Below are 26,263 nucleotides of genomic sequence, written 5' to 3'. Positions count from 1 at the left end.
TGGTCTTAGGCTCGTCTTCGGCGCAGTCAGAGGCGCCTACCCTGCGCGCCATCGCTGCGCGCTAGGGCCGACGAGTGGCTAAATACCCTCCAGGAAGCGGAGGTCTAGAGCGCTAACCGCTCGACGCTCCGTGAGGTGCCGCCCCTGTCCCACCCTTCACAACCGCGATTGGCTCGAGTGCCGGTTGCCTTTACACAGAGCGAAAACAGCCCTCAGATGGATGATAAAAGTCCCTGGTGAGTGCGAGTAAGAGTTCAATTTGTCAGGGTGAATACTAAAAACAAATACAGTCACTGCATTGATTAAAAACTATTTAAATTCGAGCTACAGCTCGAGTGCACAAAATAAAGCTCGCCAGAACTGATTAAAATGCCTCTGAAAACGAAACGCTTTCTGAATGTTATAAGGCTCGGCGCCCAGCGGGGAGTAGCTGCCACCAACTCTTACCGCAAACGCGCCCGCCTCCTCACAGCCTAAATACCCTCCAGGAAGCGGAGGTCTAAAGCGCTAACCGCTCGACGCTCCGTGAGGTGCCGCCCCTGTCCCGCCCTTCACAACCGCGATTGGCTGGAGTGCCGGTTGCCTTTACACAGAGCGAAAACAGCCCTCAGATGGATGATAAAAGTCCCTGGTGAGTGCGAGTAAGAGTTCAATTTGTCAGGGTGAATACTAAAAACAAATACAGTCACTGCATTGATTAAAAACTATTTAAATTCGAGCTACAGCTCGAGTGCACAAAATAAAGCTCGCCAGAACTGATTAAAATGCCTCTGAAAACAAAACGCTTTCTGAATGTTATAAGGCTCGGCGCCCAGCGGGGAGTAGCTGGCACCAACTCTTACCGCCCATACAGTCACTCATTGATGCAGTCACTCACCAATACAGAACTATCATATGCATTCATACTCCTATGCAGACACTTACACATCGCTACTCACCCATAGAGTAAGTCACACACCCAGTCAGTCATGCAGAGAATCAATCATATTCCCATTTACTCATGTATACATTTATACAAAGACCACCTCATGTATTCATAGAGATACTTACACATACTTACTCTCTTATACAATCAATAACAGAAGCATACAGTCATCCATAGCGTCACTCTCAGAATTACTCACTCTCACATATACTCAGTTATATACTCTTATACTCTCATATACTATTTCACATATGTAGTTAATCACACATATACCACTGAGGCATCAATTCACTCACCAATACACCCATACACACACTCACCCACCCATACAACCCTTCACAGATCCACTCTGAAACCCATACACCCAGTGACTCACCCACTCACACGTCTATTCACAGAGTCATACACCCACCACCCACAGACAAATATACTCAGGCACCCATACACATACTCAGACAACCAATCAATAACCCACATACACACTCATATAGCTACTCATCAATGCATGGAGTCGCTTACATACCAACTGACAGACTGATACAGACATTCACTCAGTTTAGTCACTCACTAATACAACCAGTCACAAACCTACTAAATCATCCATTCAGACACTTATATACCCACAAATTCTTCAATATACCTTGGTATATATATATATATATATATATATCTATCGCGCTCATCCAAATCCAATATTCCAGGAAAAGAAAAGACAGCACTCGAGGGGTACTCGTTACACAGTAGTTTATTTAACTACAAGCTCGCCACACATATATATATATATATATATATGTTGTGTCCCAAAGTGCTCATTCGAGCGAGAGCGCACTCTCCAGCAGATGAAACCATTCGGCTTTCACTCTCTGGAAACCAGTATGGAGAACCAGGTAAACTTCCAACCTGACGCGTTTCGAGGAAACATCCTCTTATTCATAGGCACATGAAGTACGTCGATGGTTCCATTTGTCACATGCCACGCCTTTAGTAGGTCACGTTAGTTTGCACTGCATGCTGGACTTGGTAGTCTATGGAACAATACAAACTTTACTTTAGTAAGTTCTACGTGCTTGCATGTAAATTCAATGTACATTTTTAACCCTCAGTGGGCCCCAGTTTCCTTGCTGGCTTAATTCTCCTCATTTGCGGTCGCCAGTAGGTATATATAGTTAGGATTTTTTCTCTATGGGATTTTTGAAAATTCTATGTCGAATAACTTTGGCGTTTGAGGACGGAATTGGCTGAAATGTTCAGGAAAATGGCACATTTTGTTTCTGAGCAGCCCCTGAAAATTTGGGGGGGTTTCGTCAAGGGGGGGCCGAGAAAAAAGGGGGGTCCCAAAACGTGTTTTTCCCATGCAATTTTCCATAGGGCGGTTGGCCTCACTTTTAGCTCCAACGGCTGAATGGATTTTCACGAAACTTGGCAAAATTGTAGGGACTGGTAGCCCGATGTGCCTTTGCTAGGTCTCAATATATGTGCTCCAGTGGATTTTGAGAAATTAACGTTAAAAAAAAGATATATATCTGTAAGCGCGATCCGGGCAGCGCCCCGGTTCGCGCACCTGACGCGTAACGAAACTTCACGAAGCGAAGCTGATTGGCTCTCCGGTGTCTGTCAACATTCTAAACAGTCCGGAGCGGCCGCCATCTTGTCTCTCGGTAGGATAGAGAGACAAGAGGAGGCCAAAACAAAGGGGGAAATGACCATAAGGGGGCATAGTAGATCCTTCCTGTACCCCTAGGTTAAAAGGGCCCCGCGGGGCAAAAAAAAAAAAAAGGTTTTTTGTTTTTTTTGCGTGGGGAGCGCCCGGTACGCGCACCGGGAAGCGGTCTGGGGAGCGTACTATAAGGAAAAAAGAATGATAGACTATGATATTTTGAAATATTGTATGTTTATTGATTGTTCTTTTTGTTGTTTTTTTTGTTTTTTTTATTTAAGTAGAAGTATTTATGATTATTAAATATAAATTTATTTTTGTGATTGTGCACAGTATACTATAAGTCTGACTTTACATTATAACCAATTTGGTACTAGTTTATGAATTACATATAAAAATGATTAAAGACTCAAACAATTTTTGATTATTAAATATAAATTTATTTTTCTGATTCTTTTTCAAAATTTAATAGAACGTCTAACATTTGACTGTCTGATATGTCTTCTTTTTGACTGAACATAACTTCCCACATTTGACCGTCCTGATAATGAAGTAAGAAATCCACAGATTCTACACATTGTAGAAGTTCATGGTCCCGTGATTCATCCATGAATTCCAAGTCAATGGGTTCAATAATTTCCTCATTGTTCATCTCTAGGACAATTTCAAAGGAAACGTTCTGTTCTCCTTCCATTTTTGTGCTGAAATTTGCATAAAAAACAAATATATCAGTAGAGATAGGGCACTGTTGGGTTTAAGTTCAGACAGGTACTTTTTAGGCGTGAAGTAGTACTATTAAAAAGTGCCTGTGAAAAAGCCTAAGTAAATTCATAATTATACCACAGAAACCTAAATCAATCCATAATTATAATAAACACGCCTTTCTCAATGTCTAACTGTTACAGAGGGATAGTATATAACTATCGGAAAATGTTTTCAAATTTATAAAATAACATCTTACCTTTTAAAAACAAGTTTAAGTTGTCAGTGAAAATGATTTTGCAATGTAATTCAGGAAGTAGTAGTCAACATGGCTGTGTTTCTCTCTCTTTCTTTATATATCTTCAGGTACATAACCAATCAAATGTCAGGTAAAAAAAGTAGAAAATGAAAGTAACATTTTAATTGGTTGTCAATTCCAACACTTCAGATGTGTTTTGTGAAGTAATTTACCTCAGGGTATTTAGAGAGGTCTACAGGCTAATGGCTAAATGGAATTCCAATCAAATTTGTGAAAATGGTAGGGATTGGTATGTAGTATGAGCTAATCTATATTTGGTGAAAGTGTCTCCAGTGGTTTTTCTGTATATTGCTTTCCCACCTTTTTTGAGCGAGCGCTTCCCGGTGCGCGCCCCGGTATGCGAACCGGCAGCGTTACGGGAGTCCTCCATTTTGTGTTTCGGTAGAATTGAGATACAAGATGGAGGGCAAATAATGTTCAGAATGGGTAGAAGGGGGCACGGTAGACGTATCCTGACCCCCTAGGTTTTCTGAGGGTAGCTGAGGAGGACCATATGTGCGAAAAAAAAACATTTTTTTTCAAATTTTTGCGCAGTTAGCGTCCGGTGCGCGTACCGGGTAGCGCTCCGGGGAGCGTACTTTGGTGAAAATTAGTGAAAAAAGTTAGAGTAAAATAATAATTGTGAGTGATCAGATGTAGGGTAGCTCTGAAAAGAGCTTTTGGGTCCTGTGGCTGATGTAGGTACCTACAAGTAGGTACCATTGCACAGCCTTAAATTGAGGATGAAAATTCTGTTCCCCTCATCTGAGAAGTGAACTCCATCTGCTCTGTAGATATCTTGCATGTAGTAACGCAAGTTATTGTTGTAGATGGAGCCCATTCCATGGTCTCTCATGTAAGCTGAAACAGACTTATTTACATGCTTCCTCGATTTCTCAATTTGTGGAAAAAATTGGTTGGACCACTTCCATTTCTGTCTTTAGCATATATTTGAATATACCAAGGCAGTTTGAGGAAATAGTGCCATCAATTGCTCAAAGGTGTCCTTTAAAAGCATTTCCAGACCTACCCCAGTCAAAGTGCCCAAGTCATTTCCTCCACAGTGCACAATTAACAGGTCAGGTTTTGGCAAATGCAAAAAGGTTTTCACCAATGGTATCAATTGGTGACATCTTAATCCTCTGTGGCCAATCCAGTTGATTTCCACATTTTGTAAATTGAGGTTGTGTAAATTTCTGTTATCAGTATACCTTTGAGCCCAGTGGATATAACTATGTCCAACAATCCAGACAGAAAACATGGTGAGAGGAGGTTCTGCTGCAGTCAGATGAAGTGTGGTAATGAAATGGCAGTTGAAACAGTAGGAGTATGTAATGAAAAAAACTGTGGAGTTTCTGTAGTAATTATTCAGTAGCAGTGATTGGTGGATTTTGATTGCTGAACACAGAAAGTTAGGGTGCATGGATGAGTTCTTTGAAAGATGTAATTTGAATGGTCAAGAAAAAATCATTTTATGAAAGATTGCACTGGATACGCAGGTGTACTGAGAGTTCAGAGTTCAATTGAAACATTGTTGTGTGAACTTGCAAACATGAGAGGTCTTTCAGGAGGTGGTTGCTATGGAAAAAAGGCAGAAAGGGCAGAGGGGGGAAGGGTGTTGATTTGAAAAAAGTGAGGGAAGAGTTTTGATTGGGTGACATGAGAGATATGTGTGATGAATTACAGCATTTCTGTGGCATTGATGGTTGCAGCCTCTGGAGTGCATACCTTTTGCTCTGCTGAAGACAAATTGGTGTGTGTCTGAGACTGTTTTGAAACTCAAAAAGTATTTGCTAAGGTGAGGAAAGATTCATTTAATTTAAATAGAGAATAGCATGCTTTAAGGAGAAAATTATGAAGAAAGTTGTGTATTTAAAATGTTGCTTTGTGTCAAGTGTTTTACAAATAGATTTTGTTTCTTCGAGTTACATAGCCATGTCACATAGGCATGTTAAAAGTGACGCAAAAATGGTGCAAGGGCCTTAAAAAAATGCTTTCATGTGTCTTAGGGCATTTTAAGTCACTTCCCCATGAATGTAGGTATATAATTAGTTTACATGATGTGTTTGAAAACGTTTTTTGAAATCAATTAGGTTTCTTGATATGTACTGCTAGAGTTTCATAGGTTGCTTGGGGCATATTTACAAGGCCTTTGAGTTCCTTTGATGTTATTTTTCCCATTTTAATTTAAGACATTTCCTTGTGGCGCAAGGTCCTTGTAAATACGCCCCCATGTGTGCTTGGCAAATTTAGATTTTGATTCTTTGAGTTACATAGCCATGTTAAAAGTGACGCAAAAATGGTGCAAGGGCCTTAAAAAAACGCTTTCATGTGTCTTTGGGCATTTTAAGTCACTTCCCCATGAATGTAGGTATATAATTGCTTTACATGATGTGTTTAAAAAGTTTTTTTTAAATCAATTAGGTTTCTTGATATGTACTGCTAGAGTTTCATAGGTTGCTTGGGGCATATTTACAAGGCCTTTGAGTCTCTCTGATGTTATTTTTCCCATTTTAATTCAAGACATTTCACCGTGGTGCAAGGTCCTTGTAAATACGCCCCCATCTGTGCTTGGAAAATTTAGATTTTGATTCTTTGAGTTACATAGCCATGTTAAAAGTGACGCAAAAATGGTGCAAGGGCCTTAAAAAAACGCTTTCATGTGTCTTAGGGCATTTTAAGTCACTTCCCCTTGAATGTAGGTGTATAATTGATTTACATGATGTGTTTAAAAACGTTTTTTGAAATCAATTCGGTTTCTTGATATGTACTGCTAGAGTTTCATAGGTTGCTTGGGGTATATTTAAAAGGCATTTGAGTCCCTTTGATGTTATTTTTCCCATTTTAATTTAAGACATTTCCCCGTGGTGGAAGGTCCTTGTAAATACGCCCCCATGTGTGCTTGGCAAATTTAGATTTTGATTCTTTGAGTTACATAGCCATGTTAGAAGTGACGCAAAAATGGTGCAAGGGCCTTAAAAAAACGCTTTCATGTGTCTTAGAGCATTTTAAGTCACTTCCCCATGAATGTAGGTATATAATTGCATTACATGATGTGTTTAAAAACGTTTTTTGAAATCAATTAGGTTTCTTGATATGTACTGCTAGAGTTTCATAGGTTGCTTGGGGCATATTTACAAGGCCTTTGAGTCCCTTTGATGTTATTTTTCCCATTTTAATTTAAGACATTTCCCCGTGGTGCAAGGTCCTTGTAAATACGCCCCCATGTGTGCTTGGCAAATTTAGATTTTGATTCTTTGAGTTACATAGCCATGTTCCATACAGTGCTCACCTTCTGCGTAGTCTTTGATATGCTAGACTTCATCTGCACAATGAGATATCTAAGCAAAGGAAACACAGGTGATGTGATTGTGAAATGAGCAAAAGAAATTCCACATTTTTCAATTACATCACCCGTGTTTTCTAACATTACGAATCACATTGTGCAGATGAGGTTTAGGCCTGTCCAGGGACACAGAAGAGGTCTGGCCTTTGTTCAAGAGTGCAGTGGACATGACTCACTTCATTGGTAGGCCTGCACATGTATTATCTCCTCTGTACTCTTCAATAAGCCTAAATTTCATCTGCAACCCTGAGTAGGCCTCACCTCAAACAAATCTCTGGATAGGCCTCACCTTATCGTCATCCTGAATCAATCATTTAAAATGTTAGGGGCAGATTTATGATGGCCGTGCACCTCTTTTGCGCCGCTGTTGCGTCACTTTTGTGATGTAGCAGTGATGCAAAAGATGCACCATGTTGCAAGATAGGCCTCACTTCATCTCCAACAAGATACCGTCAGTTTAAACTGTAAACATTTAGGACTGTGTAGGGGGCATGGAGAAGCTGAATCTTCTGTAAATGTCAAAAAATTTGTATACAGTGCTCAACTTCTGTGTACTCTTTGATATGCTCGACTCCATCTGCACTATGAGATACCTAAGCAAAGGAAACACAGGTGATGTGATTGTGAAATGAGGAAAAGAAATTCCACATTTTTCAATTACATCACCTGTGTTTCCTAACTTTACGAATCACATTGTGCAGATGAGGTTTACGCCTGTCCACGGACACAGAAGAGGTCTGGCCTTTGTTCAAGAGTGAAGTGGACATGACTCACTTCATTGGTAGGCCTGCACATGTATTATCTCCTCTGTACTCTTCAACAAGCCTAAATTTCATCTGCAACCCTGAGTAGGCCTCACCTCAAACAAACCTCTGGATAGGCCACACCTTATCGTCATCCTGAATCAATCATTTAAAATGTTAGGGACAGATTTATGATAGCTGTGTGCCTCGTTTGCGCCGCTGTACGTCACTTTTGTGACGCAGCGGCGGTGCAAAAGATTTGCTATGTTGCGACATATTTACAACTTGATGTATCTAGGCAGATGTGTCATGCTGTAAAGTCCTGTGCCACATGTAACCGATGCAGCAGTGATGCAAAAGATGCACCATGTTGCAAGACAGGCCTCACTTCATCTGCAACAAGATACCGTCCGTTTAAACTGTAAACATTTAGGACTGTGTAGGGGGCATGGAGAAGCTAAATCTTCTGTAAATGTCAAAATTGTTGTATACAGTGCTCAACTTCTGTGTACTCTTTGATATGCTAGACTCCATCTGCACAATGAGATACCTAAGCAAAGGAAACACAGGTGATGTGATTGTGAAATGAGGAAAAGAAATTCCACATTTTTCAATTACATCACCTGTGTTTCCTAACTTTACGAATCACATTGTGCAGATGAGGTTTAGGCCTGTCCACGGACACAGAAGAGGTCTGGCCTTTGTTCAAGAGTGAAGTGGACATGACTCACTTCATTGGTAGGCCTGCACATGTATTATCTCCTCTGTACTCTTCAACAAGCCTAAATTTCACCTGCAACCCTGAGTAGGCCTCACCTCAAACAAACCTCTGGATAGGCCACACCTTATCGTCATCCTGAATCAATCATTTAAAATGTTAGGGACAGATTTATGATAGCCGTGTGCCTCTTTTGCGCCGCTGTGCGTCACTTTTGTGACGCAGCGGCGGTGCAAAAGATTTGCTATGTTGCGACATATTTACAACTTGATGCATCTAGGCAGATGTGTCATGCTGTAAAGTCCTGTGCCACATGAAACCTGCGTCAGATTTCATGTGAGCGTTTTGTTGTAGGGTGGCCAGTCATTTGCATGAAAGCCCTGTAAAACTAACACAGTAAAATTAAGAAGATTTCACTGAGTCACATTTATGGCATTGCTGAATCAAATCCTTACGCCTGTTTGAAACAGCATCGCTGGACATGGTTAAATATTATCTGCAAAATGTTACTCTTGTTAAACAATTTTACAGTTATAGTCTCTGAGATTTGTCTCTTACTCTGCAACATCTCATTGTTGTTCTCTTTCTTTAAAGATAACGACAACATCAAGCATGAGTGATAATGAGCAATCTGTTGATCTCGATATTATCATTGAAATTGTGATTGAAACATCAGTGAAAGTAGATCCCTTGGATGATTTAAATCCTGAGGATGATGAAGAACATGATGAGGATGCCGATTTGTCAGAGTTGTATGACATAGGGTGGGAAGCTGACCTGCTTGAGCCTATGGAACTATAAACATTTATTTTTAAAAGTTACTGGAAATGAAAAGTAAACATGTAAACCGTTTCATTTAAAATTAAACACAACTTCAAAAACAGCTTGTGTGTAGTGTCTTTAATAAAATAGTCAAATATGCTCATAAAATTAGTTCAGATTCACATATAAAACAGCACAGGTCAAATGTAGAAGCATTCCATTTCTTTGCTACTATTTGTGACTACTAAATTTGCCAATGCACTAAAAATTATTTTATGTAAAAATGACAAGTAGTGTGTTAAATTTTTGACGACTGTTATTGATTTACTGTTTGGTAATAGTGGTTAATAACATTTTTAATTATATTTTACCACAGATTCAACTGCAGATCATTTCAAAACTACATAATGCCATCTAAACAACGAAACCGAAAGGCTACAAAACATCAAAGACAGCAGCTTACTAAATGCTTGCAGCAGTCCTCTACAATAAAAACTCGTCAAGTCACCAAGAAAGCTCCGGGTAAGACAACGAAATCATTCCTAAGAAACATTTGTAGAAAAAAAAGTAGTACTACAGAAAATGTTTTAGTCCAGAAAAAGAGAACCAATTTAAACGTAAAGGAAAGGCCAATCAAAAATGTTACTGCTAGAGCAGGAGATAACTCTGTGCATGGTAGTAGAAGGAAAAATCAGTTTAGGGACATTCGTAGACGAATGTTCCGCAACAGGATAATTGGCAATTTGTTAAAAAATATTAAGAAAGGTCAACAGAAAGTGGTTTTTTATAAGAGAAAAAAAAAAGTTGAGAAAATTATTGATCAGGCATTTGAAATTAAGCGAAAGTTATTTATTTTGATAATCAATAGAATTAGGAAGCTAAACAAGGCAATTTATGATTTCAAAAGAAATAGTAGATGGAAGAGAACAGTTAATCATAGTAATTTTTGTGAAGTTTTTTCAGGAGAATGGATGCATAGTTCAAGTTGTGAGGCATTTTTTAATGAGGAGAGTTATTTCCAGGATAATGATTTGGTGCATGCAGTTGACACCAGTGGTCGAGCTTATGAGGTGAAAGATGGTTGTCCAGTTGAAAAAGAAAAACTTGTGGCAACAGAGGCAGAAGAGGTGTTAGGTAATGAGGTTTTAGGAAGACGTCCTAAGGGACCAGTGTATATCTGGAAGTGTAGTAGTATTTGCAGTGTGCGACAGGATTCCATCAATTTGCTTTGTGATTTTGTACGGACATTTAATAAGAAAAGTTTAAAACAGAAAATGAAGTTGTTGCAAGAATTAGATCCTTGCAGAGTGAGAGAAGTGACAGGTTTGCATGGTCATTCACTGGCTTTTCTTTCCAGGAGAGTATGCCAGAGTGTTTTTCATCATTTCAGGATGCTAGCAGTGCATCATAATAAAGTGAGGAAATTAGTTAGAATGTTGTATTATGCTAAGAGTCCAGCAATTATGCTTAAACAATTATGCACTGCTCTTTTGCATGGTTCTGAAGTAGATGTGAAGAATATTTGTGAAGAAATTGAGTTTTGTTACTTTGCAAGTAAAGAGGAGAATGTTGAAATTGACCCAGAAGAAGAAGGTAATGTGGAAGATAGTGTACAGGTTTCCAGTACAGATAATTTTCAGAAAGAAATTGACACGTTTCAGGTGAAATCAAGTGAGAGGCCTAATTTTACTTGTGTGTGTTGTCGACGCACTTATTATAAGAATCAGACTAAGTTAGTGGATTTATATGCGAAAAGTGAAAGTGAAAATATTAGTGAATGGAAGGATTTTGCAACATACTTGATGGTAGAAAATTGTTTTGATTTGGGATTGGATCAACGTGTGTGTACTTATTGTTGTAACAAATTAAATCAAAACCGGATGCCTGCTAGAGCGGTTAATAATAATCTGGAATTGGTTGAGATTCCTTCTGAATTGAAGGATTTAAATACTTATGAATCTATTTTGATTCAAAGTATCCATCCCTTTCAGGCTATTGTACGAATGGAGCCAAAGACAGGGAAATTGCCTCCATCAGATTTACAGAGAGGATTAAAGGGAAGAGTTGTTTATTTGCCTCTAGATTTGAAGAAAAACATTAATACAATTGGAGTAGAGAAAGTGGAAGAGGAACCTCTGGTTATCTTAGTTAATGGGGTTCCGACAAAGAGTAAGAAAATCTGGCAAGATTTAGTGGATGTTAGGAAAGTCAAAAAGGCAACATTGTATTTGAAGAAAAACAATAAGTACTACAAGAATGTATATGTTGCAGAAGAGGAAGTAAGTGAAGAAGAGGATAGCGATTTGTGTGCTGGTCAAATTGAGAAAGTAGAAGCCTCTAAAAATGAAGAAATATATGAACATTATAGTGTTCATCCTTTGCATTCCAAGGAAGTCATGGGGAATGCTATTGAGTTGTTTCAAATGAAACAAGCCAAAGGAAGTCCCATTAGTGTTTGGGAGGAAAGTTTGGAAGCTCGGTGTTTCCCACAGCTATTTCCAACAGGTCAAGGAGGAAGATATGATGAGCGACCTGATCAAATTCCTGCTTCTGAATACCGGACTTTACGATTGTATGCAGAAGATCCTAGGTTTCGTCAATGCATTCCCGATTTGTTTCATCTACTGTTTGAAAGCGATCTGTCTGGACTGCCATATGCAGTGAACCACATTTTGAAAAGTGGTGTACACATGCAAAATATCTCGGCAAGTGACTTTATGGATAAATTCAATGTGCAAGACAGTATTTTGGATTCTCACTTGATTAATCTCATGGCGTGTCAGCGTGGTACTAATGAGTACTGGTACCGTCGTCATGGTGATTTAAAATGTATGCTGAGGAACTTAGGAACTCCCACATGGTTCCTCACTCTCAGCTGTGCCGAGTATGGCTGGGAAGACTTACTTGAATTTCTACGAGAGGCAAATGGAAACATTGAAAATATCGAATTCAAGACACCCGGAGAACTGTGCTCCTTGGATCCAGTGAATGTATGCAGGTACTTCAATCATAGATTTGAAGCTATGATGTCTTTCATCATGAACAAGAAAAATCCACCTCTTGGAGAGGTGTTGGATTTCTTCTGGAGAAAGGAGTACCAAGCAAGAGGTGCTCCTCATATACATATGCTGCTGTGGATCAAAGATGCACCCAATTTTGGAACAGATCCGGATGACTTAGTGATGAGTTTCATATAACAGTATTCTACATGTGCTGTTCCAAAGGCAAAGGAAGACAAAAGCCTAAGAGAACAAGTTTTACGCTTCCAAAGCCATCGTTGTGGAAAGTACTGTAGTCGTAAATTCAGAAACAAGGACAAGTTCTACACAAAATGTCGTTTCGCCTTTCCACGACCGGTGATTTCTAAAGGAAGAGTGAACAGTTTGATGTCTTCACTGCGACATAATGTGATGAAGAAATCACCCAAAAATACGTACAATTTGAAAAGGAACGAAGAGTCCAAGTACATCAACGACTACAACCCAGTGATTTTGTCCATGTGGAATGCTAACATGGATATACAGTTTGTGGCTGATAACTGTATGGCTGTGGCTCGGTATGTGACATCTTACATCACCAAAAAAGAAAAGACAGAATTGAAGGATATGTGGGAGGACATTTCCCATGAAAAGAGCCTCAGTAAGAAGTTGTACAGTTTCAGTCTGAAGATGTTGTCGCATCGAGAAATCGGAGCTTACGAATGTTCTGACCGGTTGTCTTCAGCAAGTCTCTATGCCAAATCCAGGAGTATCATTTGGGCGAGTCTTGGTCTTGCTGCAACGCGTAATCGAGTTCTGAAACCTGTACGGTAAATTGAGTGTTTGGCGGAAAAGGAGCCAAACAGTACAGATATTTTGAAGACCAACATGTTGGATACATATTATCCAAATAGAAGCAGTCACCTCGAGAATGTTTGTCTGTATGAGGTTCTACAAAATTACATATTCAAGAGGAACATCAAAGAAGATATTGATAAAGGAGTTTATGCTGTAATTGGAAGTGAGGGATGTCTGGTCAAGCAAAGAAAATGCCACTTGGTAAACCATCGAAAATTGAGTGGCGAATCTCCTGAAAGAAAAGAGTTTTTCTATTTAGCACTTTTGCAACTTTTCAAGCCTTGGCGTGCAGAAGAGGAACTGCTTGGAGATTTCCTCTGTTACGAAGACTCTTTCAATGCAGCCAAGGAGACCATTGAATGTCCTGTTTTTCCCAAATATCTAGAAATGTTGAATGCGGAAATCGAGCAGGAAGCAACGATTGCAGCCGAGATTGCTAGAGACAGTTCTCAGGACAGTCAGAGTTCTGTTTCATTGAGTCAGGATCCACTAGGAGGACCAGTTATCGAAAACGAAGCTGCCACTGCCATGATTGAAGTGGAAAGAGCCATGGCACATGCTCAGGAGGATGCGGTTAACTTAGAAGACTTGGAAAGACAACTTAACGTTGAGCAGAGGAAAATATATGACGAAGTTACCAACCAAATAGATCATGGATTAAGTCATGAGAAGAAAGAGTGCTCATGTACGTCGTTGAAGCCTGTCCGACTGTACGTGAGTGGAGAAGCGGGAACTGGAAAAAGTTTCCTCATTAAAGCAATTTCATGTTATTTGCAGAAAAGGACTGAGTCATTGCTGTCTTGTGTTGTCACCGCTCCAACTGGACTGGCAGCACATAACATTAAAGGTATTACTTTGCATCGTCTACTGATGCTGCCAGTGGAGCATGATAACAAATTACAATACCACAAGTTATCTGGAGATGCTTGTTGTGAAGTTTCAAGAGTCTTGAGGAAAATGAAACTTCTTATCATTGACGAAGTAAGCATGGTTTCCAATGTCATGCTTGCCTTTGTGCATTTGAGAATGCAAGAAGTTCTCAAAACAGAGTATGATGTGTTATTTGGTGGCAAACACATCATTGTTTTCGGTGATCTTCTGCAGCTGACACCAGTGAAAGGACAACTTGTGTTCAAAATGCTCACGCATGAAGATACCAGGAAGTGCCTAGGGAGCATTGGCAACGTCAATATATGGTTAAACTTCAATTATGCTGAACTGCGTGAAAATATGCGTCAGGCGAAGGATGAAGATTACAAGAATATTCTACAAGATGTTAGAATCGGAAAAGTGACCGAGCATGGGAAAGAAGCTTTACATGCACGATTACTGTCAAATTTGTATCCAGAAGAAGACGTTGTGCCTGAGAATATTTTTCGGAAAATTACTGAGAAGAAATCTGGAATATGTTTGATGCCAACTCTTGCAGAATATGCCATCTTCAACAACAAAATGTTGCATTTAGAAAACCAAGAGATTGTGAAACTGGAAGCTATTGACAGAGTAGAGCATATGGGATCAACAATTATTTTGTCTGAGAATTTGAAATCAAAATTGGATTCATTAGAGAAGACTATATCTAAAACTGCAGGTTTTGAAAAGACTCTGAATGTGTGCTTAAATTGCCGTATAATTTTAAGAAGGAATTTACATGTTGAAAGAGGTCTGGTAAATGGATCAATGGGTAATGTTGTTGATTTTGTGAAATACAGAAATAGAGATGGAATTGAATTTTTAAAAATTAAATTTGATGGCATTGAGGAAGTACAGCTAATTGGTCGTTGCTCTGCTAGGTTTTTGCTTGTAAAAGACTTATATGTTCGCCGTAAGCAGTTTCCTGTTTGCTTGGCATATGCGGTGACAATCCATAAATCGCAAGGTTTAAGTGTAGACAGTGCATTGGTGAATATTGGCAGTTCTGTGTTCAAGGAGGGTATGGCATATGTGGAATTGTCACGAGTCAGAACTTCATCGGGATTGTACTTGATTGAGTGTGATGTCACAAACATTTGTGCGGATCTAGATTGTGTTAAGGAATACAATAGGTTAAGAAGAGAGTATGCGCCACATTTGCCTCAATATCCTTTGTTTGAGAAACGTGTGGTAGGCCGGAAACGAAGAAATGTGACCAATAGTAGGGAGGTTGTAGCAAAAAGACGAAAAGTTGATGAACCTGAAATTATAAGCAGAAAGAAAAAGGATTCTGTTGAAGATGTGGTTGGTTTTCAATTTGAAAATAGTTCTGGTGTCAACTGCTATGCTAATGTAGTGGTTAATGTTGTCTTTTCTCTAGAAACTTTAAAAGAACAGATTGTGATCAATTCGGATCAAAGTTTTTGCTGCTTGCTGAATTCTGTGTTAGAGAAATGTAGCACTGATAGAACAAAAATAGAAAGTGTGTCTGAAATTCGAAATCTGTTAGACAAATGTTCAGGTCAAACGCAATTCTCTCAAAATATTCAGCAAGATTGTCAGGAGTTTTTAATGTATATGGTTGATGTATTGCAAGATGAAGGTGTAGATGTAGATCACCTGTTTCGCCTTTGTTATCAATGGCAGCATGACTGCGAGAACTGTAGGGTATCAAGTACTACTAGTGTAGACTCAGAAAGATTTATATATTTAACTTTGCCAGACAGTAAATCAGTGTCCTTTAATAAGCTAGTAAAATCAGCCGATCACAACATGGAGTGTAGCCAATGTAAGTCAGCAATGCTGTCCACATTATTTATACGAACATATGGCCAGTATGTCATTTTAATGTTCCAACGATGTAGGCCTCTTGGAACAAAATTGACAGCTTTAATAAAAAAATTTGTGGCTTCGCAGTTGTCAATATCAGGAAGGACGTTTGTAACTGCAGCAATTATATATCATGACGGTCCTTCAACAACATCAGGACATTACACAGCTTATTTAAAGTCTAGAAACGGCTGGTCATTCTGCAATGATTCTGTTTTAACTTTAAAAAAAAATTGCCTTTTGACCTTAAAAATTCTTACCTGGTGTTTTTAAAACCAACATTTTAGGGAAAGAATCTCGGGATCTGCTCTGAGGAATTTCAAGAGGTTCTAATGGCTCCTACACTATTTGGCCTTGAGGATAAGTGTAGTACAGAGTAAAAAGTTAAATGTGGAAATGTGGAACATGAGTGAGCAAGAAGGATGAGATATTACTAGTACAGGATTGTATATGTGATCTTGAACGTTTTCTTTCTAAAAGTTGCGGAAAAAGAAAATGACGGGATTTGCTTAGAAGAATTCCAAGAGTTATAAATGGCTCTTACACGATTTGGCCTTGAGGAAATGTGCGGTAGAGAGCGAGAACTCATTTATTGTATGTAACATATTTGTCAAAACGATGGAGCTTTTCTTTCAGAAAGTGGCGGGCTGAAAATAATAGCAGCACAACAGAGTATAAGCTGTTCATAGGACATCCTTTGACGTCATGGAAAGTAAGTTACTTTTAAGGAGTTCTGATTTCTGATTGGTTATGTTATATGGGTTTTTTAAACACAATCATTTTGATTGTGTTTTTTTTCCCCGCTGTTATATGATGAATACCTTCAACTCACTGTTTTTAGTGAAATTTGATACATTCTGAGAACAGCAAAAATAAACCATTTAACATGTATAATTAATTCTGGACTTTTTGTATTTATGATATACATTGAGAACTGTGCAGGAGGCATGGAGAAACTGAGGCTTCTGTAAGTGTCAAGGGAGGTGAGTAATGTACATTGCTCTGTTGCATACAGTCCTCACCTTCTCCGTACTCTTGGATATGCTAGACTACATCTGCACAATGAGATACCTAAGCTGAGGGAATACAGATGATGTGATTGTGGAATGAGCAAAAAAAATTGACGTTTTTCAATTACATTACCTGTGTTTCCTAACATTACGAATCACATTGTGCAGATGAGGTTTAGGCTTGTCCAGGGACACAGAAGACGTCTGGCCTTTGTTCAAGAGTGCAGTGGACATGACTCACTTCATTGGTAGGCCAGCACATGTATTATCTCTTCTGTACTCTTCAACAAGCCTAAATTTCATCTGCAACCCTGAGTAGGCCTCACCTCAAACAAACCTCTGGATAGTCCACACCTTATCGTCATCCTGAATCAATCATTTAAAATGTTAGGGGCAGATTTATGATGGCCGTGCGCCTCTTTTGTGCCGCTGTTGCGTCACTTTTGTGATGCAGCAGTGATGCAAAAGATGCACCATGTTGCAAGATAGGCCTCACTTCATCTCCAACAAGATACCGTCAGTTTAAACTGTAAACATTTAGGACTGTGTAGGGGGCATGGAGAAGCTGAATCTTCTGTAAATGTCAAAATTGTTCCATACAGTGCTCACCTTCTGCGTAGTCTTTGATATGCTAGACTCCATCTGCACAATGAGATACCTAAGCAAAGGAAACACAGGTGATGTGATTGTGAAATGAGGAAAAGAATTCCACATTTTTCAATTACATCACCTGTGTTTCCTAACATTATGAATCACATTGTGCAGATGAGGTTTAGGCCTGTCCAGGGACACAGAAGAGGTCTGGCCTTTGTTCAAGAGTGCAGTGGACATGACTCACTTCATTGGTAGGCCTGCACATGTATTATCTCCTCTGTACTCTTCAACAAGCCTAAATTTCATCTGCAACCCTGAGTAGGCCTCACCTCGAACAAACCCCTGGATAGGCCACACCTTATCGGCATCCTGAATCAATCATTTAAAATGTTAGGGGCAGATTTATGATGGCCGTGCGCCTCTTTTGTGCCGCTGTTGCGTCACTTATGTGATGCAGCAGTGATGCAAAAGATGCACCATGTTGCAAGATAGGCCTCACTTCATCTGCAACAAGATACTGTTAGTTTAAAATGTATATATTTAGGACTGTGTAGGGGGCATGGAGAAGCAGAGGCTTCTGTAAGTGTCAAAGTTGTTGAAAAACTGTTTGTCCTTCAATCTTTTCCCTTGTCTTTTCTAATTTTGAAATACATGTTTTAATAATTTTCAAATTTTTGTTCTTTCTTTCACAGATTGAAAGTATAAAAATAACAAGTGACTAAGTTAACGACAATTATAAGGTAAATGTTTTGTACTCTTTTCGTTACATTTCTATCACATTTAACTTCAATTAGTTACACTGCTTCATTTCTTTAACCCTCAGTTTCCTGCCTTTGCTATTTCCCTCACTCCTTTCTCTATTACTTACTTACTCTACTCCTTCTACTCCTTTTCTCAGTCCCTATGTTCTCATAGTTCCTCACTCCTGTTCTATTACTCTCACTGTCTCTGACTGATCACTCTTTCACTACTTGTTCATTATGCTTTCTCCCTGTAGTTCAAGCACACTAAGGGGCATATTATCAACACAGGCAATAAAATTATCGCTGCTTTTATTGGCAGAAAACTGCTGCGAAAGCGGCTTTAGCGGCAGTTTTCTGCCGCAAAAGCGGCTTTAGCTGCAGTTTTCTGCCGATAAAAGCAGCGAAAATTTTATCGTCTGTGTTGATAATATGCCCCTATGTTATTTACATTTCTTTGCTGTTTCAATCATTCCTTTTCTGTCACTTCTTCTTTTCTGCTTTCTGTTTTTTCTCTCTGTTATTCCACATGTTTTAACCTTAGTCACTATCATACATCTTGTTTTATTCCTATTTACTTTTGCTCACTGTTTTCTTAACACGTTCCCTCAGGATTGTTCTTTTAGTCCGGTTCTATCCCTACCTCTCATTCCACATCCTTTACTATTTTACTTCTTATTTTGCTCTCCTTCTCTTGTTTTTTTTTTTATTGCGCTAACGGGGCGCTCTCCGGTGCGCGCACCGGGAAGCGCACCAATGAGAAAAATGAAGTCAAGAGTGCTTAAAATTTTAGTAATTTTTAAAAAATGGGAGGTAGTTCTGAAAAGAACTTTTTTTAAATGTTTTTGTTGTTTTATATATTTTTTTGATTTTTCTGAACATTTTTTGTATTTTTTGAACAATTTTATGTTTTTTCGGTCTTTTTGGGGGAAACAACGAAAAACAGCCATTATAAAGGGCTCAACAAAAAACAAGAAACAAAAAACTGGGAATTAACAGTGGCTCGTGAGGAGAAAAAAAAAAAAAAAAAACTACTGCTTTCTTCTCTTGCTGCAGTTGTGGTTGTCGATGGAAGCATTAATAAGGTGAATGCTTAGTTCCCCGTAGCAGAGGGTCTTTCTGCAAAAAATGCAGACCATTTTTATTACACCAAATTCTTCTTGTATATTTGGTACTGTTTCGCGCCCTTCTGGTGCTGCAAATGAAGATTCACCTGATGAGGTGCTGGCCTGATGGTCTCTTTTTTTCTGAGCCAGATCCCGTACCTCAGCTTGTGCCAGATTGTTAGGGTGCCACCTCTGCATGTGGCGGATCATTGTGTAGTTCCCAAATGAATATTTTTTATTTGGGTTGGCCCTGGACATGACCTCTTTGCAAATTAAGCATGTCACCTTCGGGGCATTCACTTTTTTTTGCCCAGCAGGAATGGAAAAATACTGCCATATATAATGAACTTTGACATGGCTTTGTCTTGGTTCTTCAGGCAAGTATGTTATAGTTTGTTGGTCCTCATCATCTTCTTCCTCCTCTTCTTCAACTCCTGGAAGGATCTGTGGTGGTGGACCTTCCTTTCTGTGTGGTTGTGGTGGGGGTGCACTAGCTGCAGCTACTACTGAAGCCATGTCTCACAGATAGCTCTTGCTTTCTCAAAGAAAAAAGTAAGAATGAGGAAAAGAGGAGGGGGCTTTCATCATTTGTAGAAAAAAAAAGTTGAGAACCAATGAAAAGTGTTATTTTCAGGTCACATGTCCCGACGCGCTTATGCTATGCGCCCCGGCGCGCTTACGTTTCGCGCTCCGGGTCGCGCCACGGAGAGCTTCCGGGTACGTTTACGAAGCGCGCCGAAGAAACGCATCACGCGGTTACGCGATGCGTCACGTTTACGCGACGCATCACGCGACTACGCGAAACGTCATCATGTTGTTTTCGTTCGCGGGAGCAGTGCTCACGGAACGCTCCCCGGTACGTTCCCCGGTACGTGCCCCGGGAGCGCCCCGGGGCGCGTACCGGGGCACATAATAAAAAAAAAAATATTTACACATTTTAAAATTTCTAATAAAAATTATTACTTTCATACATATAGATATTTGCTATTAAAAAACCTATGAAATTCACTGAAAAAACCATAGGTTATAGACCATATATAGTTAGGAATTAGCATTTACAAAACCTTGAAAATTCACTGAAAAAACCATAGGTTATAGACCATATATAGTTAGGAATTAGCATTTACAAAACCATTGGAATTCACTGAAAAAACCATAGGTTATAGACCATATATAGTTAGGAATTAGCATTTACAAAACCATTGAAATTCACTGAAAAAACCATAGGTTATAGACCATATATAGTTAGAAATTAGCATTTACAAAACCTTATTTTACTCACACAAAACCATTGAAATTCCATATATAGTTAGTTGCACTAACTATATATCGCGCACCCGCAATCCACTGCTGATCATGTCACATATTACATCATTCATGACATGGTCAGTGACATCACTGATGACATCACTGATGACATCTCAAATGACATCACTGATGACATCACTGATGACATCTCAAATGACATCACTGATGACATCACTGATGACATCTCAATTGACATTACTGATCACATCACTGATGACATCATTCATGTGATAATACGATGAACCTCTTCAGACTCTAATATAACCTTAGATAAACTCAGTGTAAACAGACACTCACAGACTGTCACTCATCCATGGAGTTACTCACACACCTACTCAGTCATGCAAAGAATCATTCACACCTCCATTTTCTCAACTATACAGTTATACACACCTTACTTATTCAAACATATACTAACACATATTTACTCTCTTATACAATCCCTGATACAAGTTCACAATGATCCATACAGCCACTCACACATTCACTAGCTCTTATGCACAGTTATTTATATATGTCAACTCTCACATGTACTGTGTTTTACATATGTACTTACTTTGACATGTAGCACTGAGATATCCATTCACTCACCAATACACTCATGCACACAGTCAACCGCCCATACAGCTGTTTCCACATGCACTTTTGAACCCATACATCTAGTGAATCAACTGCTCACACATCTATGCACAGAGCCATACACCTCCCAGCCACCCACACACACACTCAGTCTCCCATACAAATACTTGGGCAACCAATCAATAACCTATATAGTTACTCATATAGCTACTGATCAACACATGCAGCAGTTTACAGAACAACAGACATAATGATGCACAAATTAAGACACTTTAGTCACTTACCCATGCACTCAGTGAGACACATTTAATCACTCACTCATACAGTCAGTCATGCACATACTAAATCCTTCATCCAGACACTTATACATCCACTCATTCTTCAATATGTAAGACATATTTTAACTTTACAGAAATACACAGTCACTGGATGTTGTCATCAGTGATGTCATCAGTGATGTCATTTGAGATGTCATCAGTGATGTCATCAGTGATGTCATTTGAGATGTCATCAGTGATGTCACTGACCATGTCATGAATGATGTAATATGTGACATGATCAGCAGTGGATTGCGGGTGCGCGATATATAGTTAGTGCAACTAACTATATATGGAATTTCAATGGTTTGTGTGAGTAAAATAAGGTTTTGTAAATGCTAATTCCTAACTATATATGGTCTATAACCTATGGTTTTTTCAGTGAATATATATATATATATATGTATATATATATATACATAAGAGATTTCACATTTCCAGAAACTCACAATCACTGGACGATGTCGTCAGTGATTTCATCAGTGATGTCATTTGAGATGTCATCAGTGATGTCACTGTCAATGTCATGAGTGATGTAATATGTGATGTCATCAGCAGTGCATTGCGGGGGCGCGAGTTATAGTTAGCTCAACTAACTATAACGGCCAATATCTCTCTGGTTTTGTACAAGTGAAATGTCCAACTAACTATAACGTCCCTGAAACCTGTGGTTTTTCTCAGTGTATATATGTATATTATCTAGGTAGATATAATTAGGACCAAAGTTTCCATAGGAAAAGCATTTTGTTTTGTTATTAACTTTGATGCTGCTTGATGAATCTCCACAAACTTTTCCCAAAACTTCCCCTTTTTGTGATTTAGTGTAAATCTGTTAAGTAGTTTTTGAGATCGCTAACTTTAAAAAATAATGATAAATGAAAATGCGGGTCCTATAGTGGACTCACGAAGCCTACTAAATTGTAATTGGCTGTCAACACTTCAAGCAGGAAGTGTTGGCAGCGATCTTGGGACTAGGCTCAATACCGAGTTCCAGAAAAAAAATCAAAAAGAAAAGGTAGGAATACTCTGACCCCCCAGATATGGTGGAGGCGGCCCATAAGGGACCCCACCAGGGGTAAAAGCATTTAGCTGAGCTAACTATAACTTGTACCCCCGCAATGCACTGCTTATGACCTCACAAGTTACAGCACTCATGACATGGCCAGTGACATCACTCATGACATCCCTCATGACATCTCAAATGAGATCACCGATGTCATCATCCACAGAATCTCTGATGCACCCACTCATACCCCAATATACCTTTTCTCAAAGTCATTGACTCACCCATACCATTTCTCGCACACCTCTTCACTTCTTCATAGGTCTACACACAGATCTACTCAGTCACCCATATGGCCACTCATACACCAGCTAACTCACTAATACAGCCACTGATATATCCACTCATATACCTGTACAGCCACTCACACACAGTCAGTCACCCATAGAACTACTCACGCACCTACTCACTCAGCCATAGAGTCAATCACACAGCCACTTACTCACCTATAGAGTTATACACACACCCACACATGTATTCATACAGATACTCACACATACTTACTCCCCTATACAGTTGCTGACAAAGCACACACTCACCCATACAGCGACTCTCACAATCACTCATTAATAGTCACTCATATACTCCAACACTCACCTATACTGCCTTTCCTTCCACATAAGCAGTTACGCACACATATACTACTCACATATTCAGTCACTCACCAACACAGCCATACACCCACACAGCCTCTCACAGATACAGTCTCTAACCCATACAGCCACTGACTCACTCACTCATGCATCCAGGTAGACAGTCATACATACTCTCACCCACTCACACAGACCCTCATACACTCATCCTGCCACTCACATGCCCACTCACAAACCCATACAGCCACCTAGACACCAACTTACAGACTGATGCAGACATTCACATAACCTAGTCACTCACCCATTGTCACAATTCGCTCCCTGTGTTCTCGTGTCCACCACCAGGGGGCTGAACTGTGGGACTCTCCAGTGTTCTAATATGCTTCCTGACACTCCCCTGCATGCATATCTTGACTTCCAGCCATTTGGACACTATTTGGGAATTGATATCCATTCCCAATCCATGCCGGGTTTTGGTGAAAGCCAGCCTGCTTAGACTTAAAGCCAGCCTACTCATGCCTGAAACTCCATTACCCAGAATTCCCAGCTCACTGCTTTGTCTCCACCCCTGCAGGCCAAGGGTGGGTGGAGGAATTCAGCTCACCTGTGGCTGGCTGCTGCTAGCCTGCTCACACCAGCTGCATGTGATTACTGTGAGCTCTTTCAAGCCCCAGCTCCCTTCAGGCAAAGGTTGGCCATTGTAGCTGTTTACTGGTGAGACCAATCCTTGTTTCCAGTGCTCCTGAGCTTTTGCTATTCTTGTTTCCTGAGCTTTAATTATGCCTTGTTCCTGATCTGCTGCTGTTTTCCCTGTTCCTGAATTAGCACTGGCTGCAGTGCTACCCTGACCCCTGAGATTTAGTACTCCTGTACTACAGCAGTTTCCCTTCTCTTGAATTAGCACTGCTTGCAGTGCTACCTTGTTTCCTGATTCCTGAACTATAGTGAATCCTTGTTCCTTGATTCCTGGGCTATAGCTAAATCTTGTGCTTGAATTAGCACTGCCTACAGTGCTACCTTGTTTCCTGAGTTCCTGAGCTATTGCTAATCCTTGTACCTGAATTAGCACTGCCTGCAGTGCTACCTTGTTTCCTGATTTCCAGAGCTATAGTTATTCTTTGTTCTTGTTCCTGGGCTTAGCTATTTCTTGGTCCTGATTTGCACTGCTTGCAGTGCTTTCTTGACTCCTTGTTTCCTGAGCTGTAGCTGTGTCCTGGTTCCTTGAACCAGTACTGCCTGCAGTGCTACCTTGACTCCTGAGCTCTAATATTTTCCCTGTTCCTGAACTAGCACTGCCTTCAGTGCTACCTTGACTCCTTGAAGCTTTAGTAATTTCCTGTTCCTGAACCAGCACTGCCTGCAGTGCTGCCTTGACTCCTGAACCCTACCTCACTACTTGTTCCTGCCCCAATACTGCCTTCTATGCTTCTTTGTTTTCTTGATTCCTTAACCTGCACTATTCTAGTATACCCTTGTAGCCTCCCCTTCTGTATATCTGTTTCCAGTCCGTCCCTTACTTCCCATTTCCTTGGTTCCAGTCCTAGTTTGCTGTCTTTCTATTCTGCTGTCTTACTTCTGTTACCTTGTATGTTTGTTTCCTGCTTTCTACCAAGTGTGCCTGGTCATTTCCTTTCTTTCCTGTTAAGCACTCCTCCTTGCTAGCTCCTTGTCTATTGTGCTTGTGTTTAGTTCTACCCCTTTGCTGTTACTGCCTTGCGCGTTCCTGTTTGATCGCCAGGATCCGTAGGCACAGCTGACTACCTAGGTGGTGTTTCTTGTTCACTGTGAGTATTGTCTTTGAGTTACATGTATAACATCACCATAGGTATAAGCTCCACAGACCCTGCCTTTGTATCCATATCCTACATGTGGGTATTTGCAGTCAGTATCTGTAACAGCAATTGTGGGTAAGAAACTTACTGAGCTTCAGTCTTCCCGTGTGGAGCTCCTGAGTGCTTTACCCCACACCCCCCTTTATTGTTAATGTTATTTCATATATATGTCTTGCACATTCATCCTGGGTGTAGTTATTCTGAATGCTAAATTGCATTGTGAGTGCCCTTCCTTTCTAAGTCTTACCCATCTTGTTCACTTGTACAGGCTTTCCCTTTGAATCCCTTTTTCTCCTCTGACTCCTGTATGATCCTGGGCAGTGCTGTTCTCCTCTTCCTGTGTACGTTTTCTACCCAGTTCCCAGTCCTTGCCCAAGTCCCTGACTGTGTTCCCCACATAGTCCCGGACAGTCCCTGACACCCATACATTCACTGAGACTATTAATCACTCACTTATACAGTCAGTCACGCACCCCCTGAATCATCCAAACAGGCCCTCATACACCCACTGATTCACCAATATACCTTGGCATATATAATCAAAACGCATAAACTTTTTTAATACGTCCATAGTCACTGGATGATGTCATCAGTGATGTCATGAGTGATGTAATATGCAAGGTCATAAGCAGTGCATTACGGTGGTATAAGTTATAGATAGGTCAAGTAACTATAACTGATGAATTTCACTAGTTTTCTATTAATTAAATCTGCCCCTAACTTTAACATCCTTGTAACCTTTGGTTTTTTTCAGTGAATTTCCAAGTATTTGTTTAATTCTGTTTGCTGCATTCAAAAAGGAGCATAGAGGGAAAAAGGAACCCTGGTCGCCCTCCACTCAATAATCATCAAACAATAATGACCAGGTTCCTAAGACTACAGAACCTATCTTCTAATCTCTTTTGATTTGTAGTCTATGTGAAGATTTGTAGACTTCTACATAACCTTCCCTCAACATATGTTTGTAACACATTTATAAAATCCCCTTTCAAAACTTTGTTGACAGTTTTAAAGAAGTATGGAAACCGCATAACATCTGCTCATAAGGATCTTCTTTCTTTCAGCCCCATTACTAATGTGAGAAAATGTGAAAAGGGCAAAATGACCCCTCACGGGCGCACCACCAACTGGGTAACTGGCAGGTACTCACCAGATAAACCCATATTTCTCATCATTAGAGGTCATTTTGCCCAAAGAAAATGTGTCCAAAAAGAAAGAAAAAGTGTATAAAGGTGCATTCAGTGAAGTGGCAACAAATCACACTCCACGTTGTGACAATCAGTGATTAAAGATTGCACAGATTCACTCAAACTCGCAACAATTTTATTCTTTACCAAGTGAACCTGGTCAAGGGTAAAAACAAAGTAGGATGCTATTTATGCATACCATTAC

Source organism: Lissotriton helveticus, chromosome 10 (genome assembly GCF_964261635.1).
Source record: "Lissotriton helveticus chromosome 10, aLisHel1.1, whole genome shotgun sequence".
In the NCBI taxonomy this organism is placed as follows: Eukaryota; Metazoa; Chordata; class Amphibia; order Caudata; family Salamandridae; genus Lissotriton; species Lissotriton helveticus.
Note: the sequence above shows the minus strand (reverse complement) of the source record.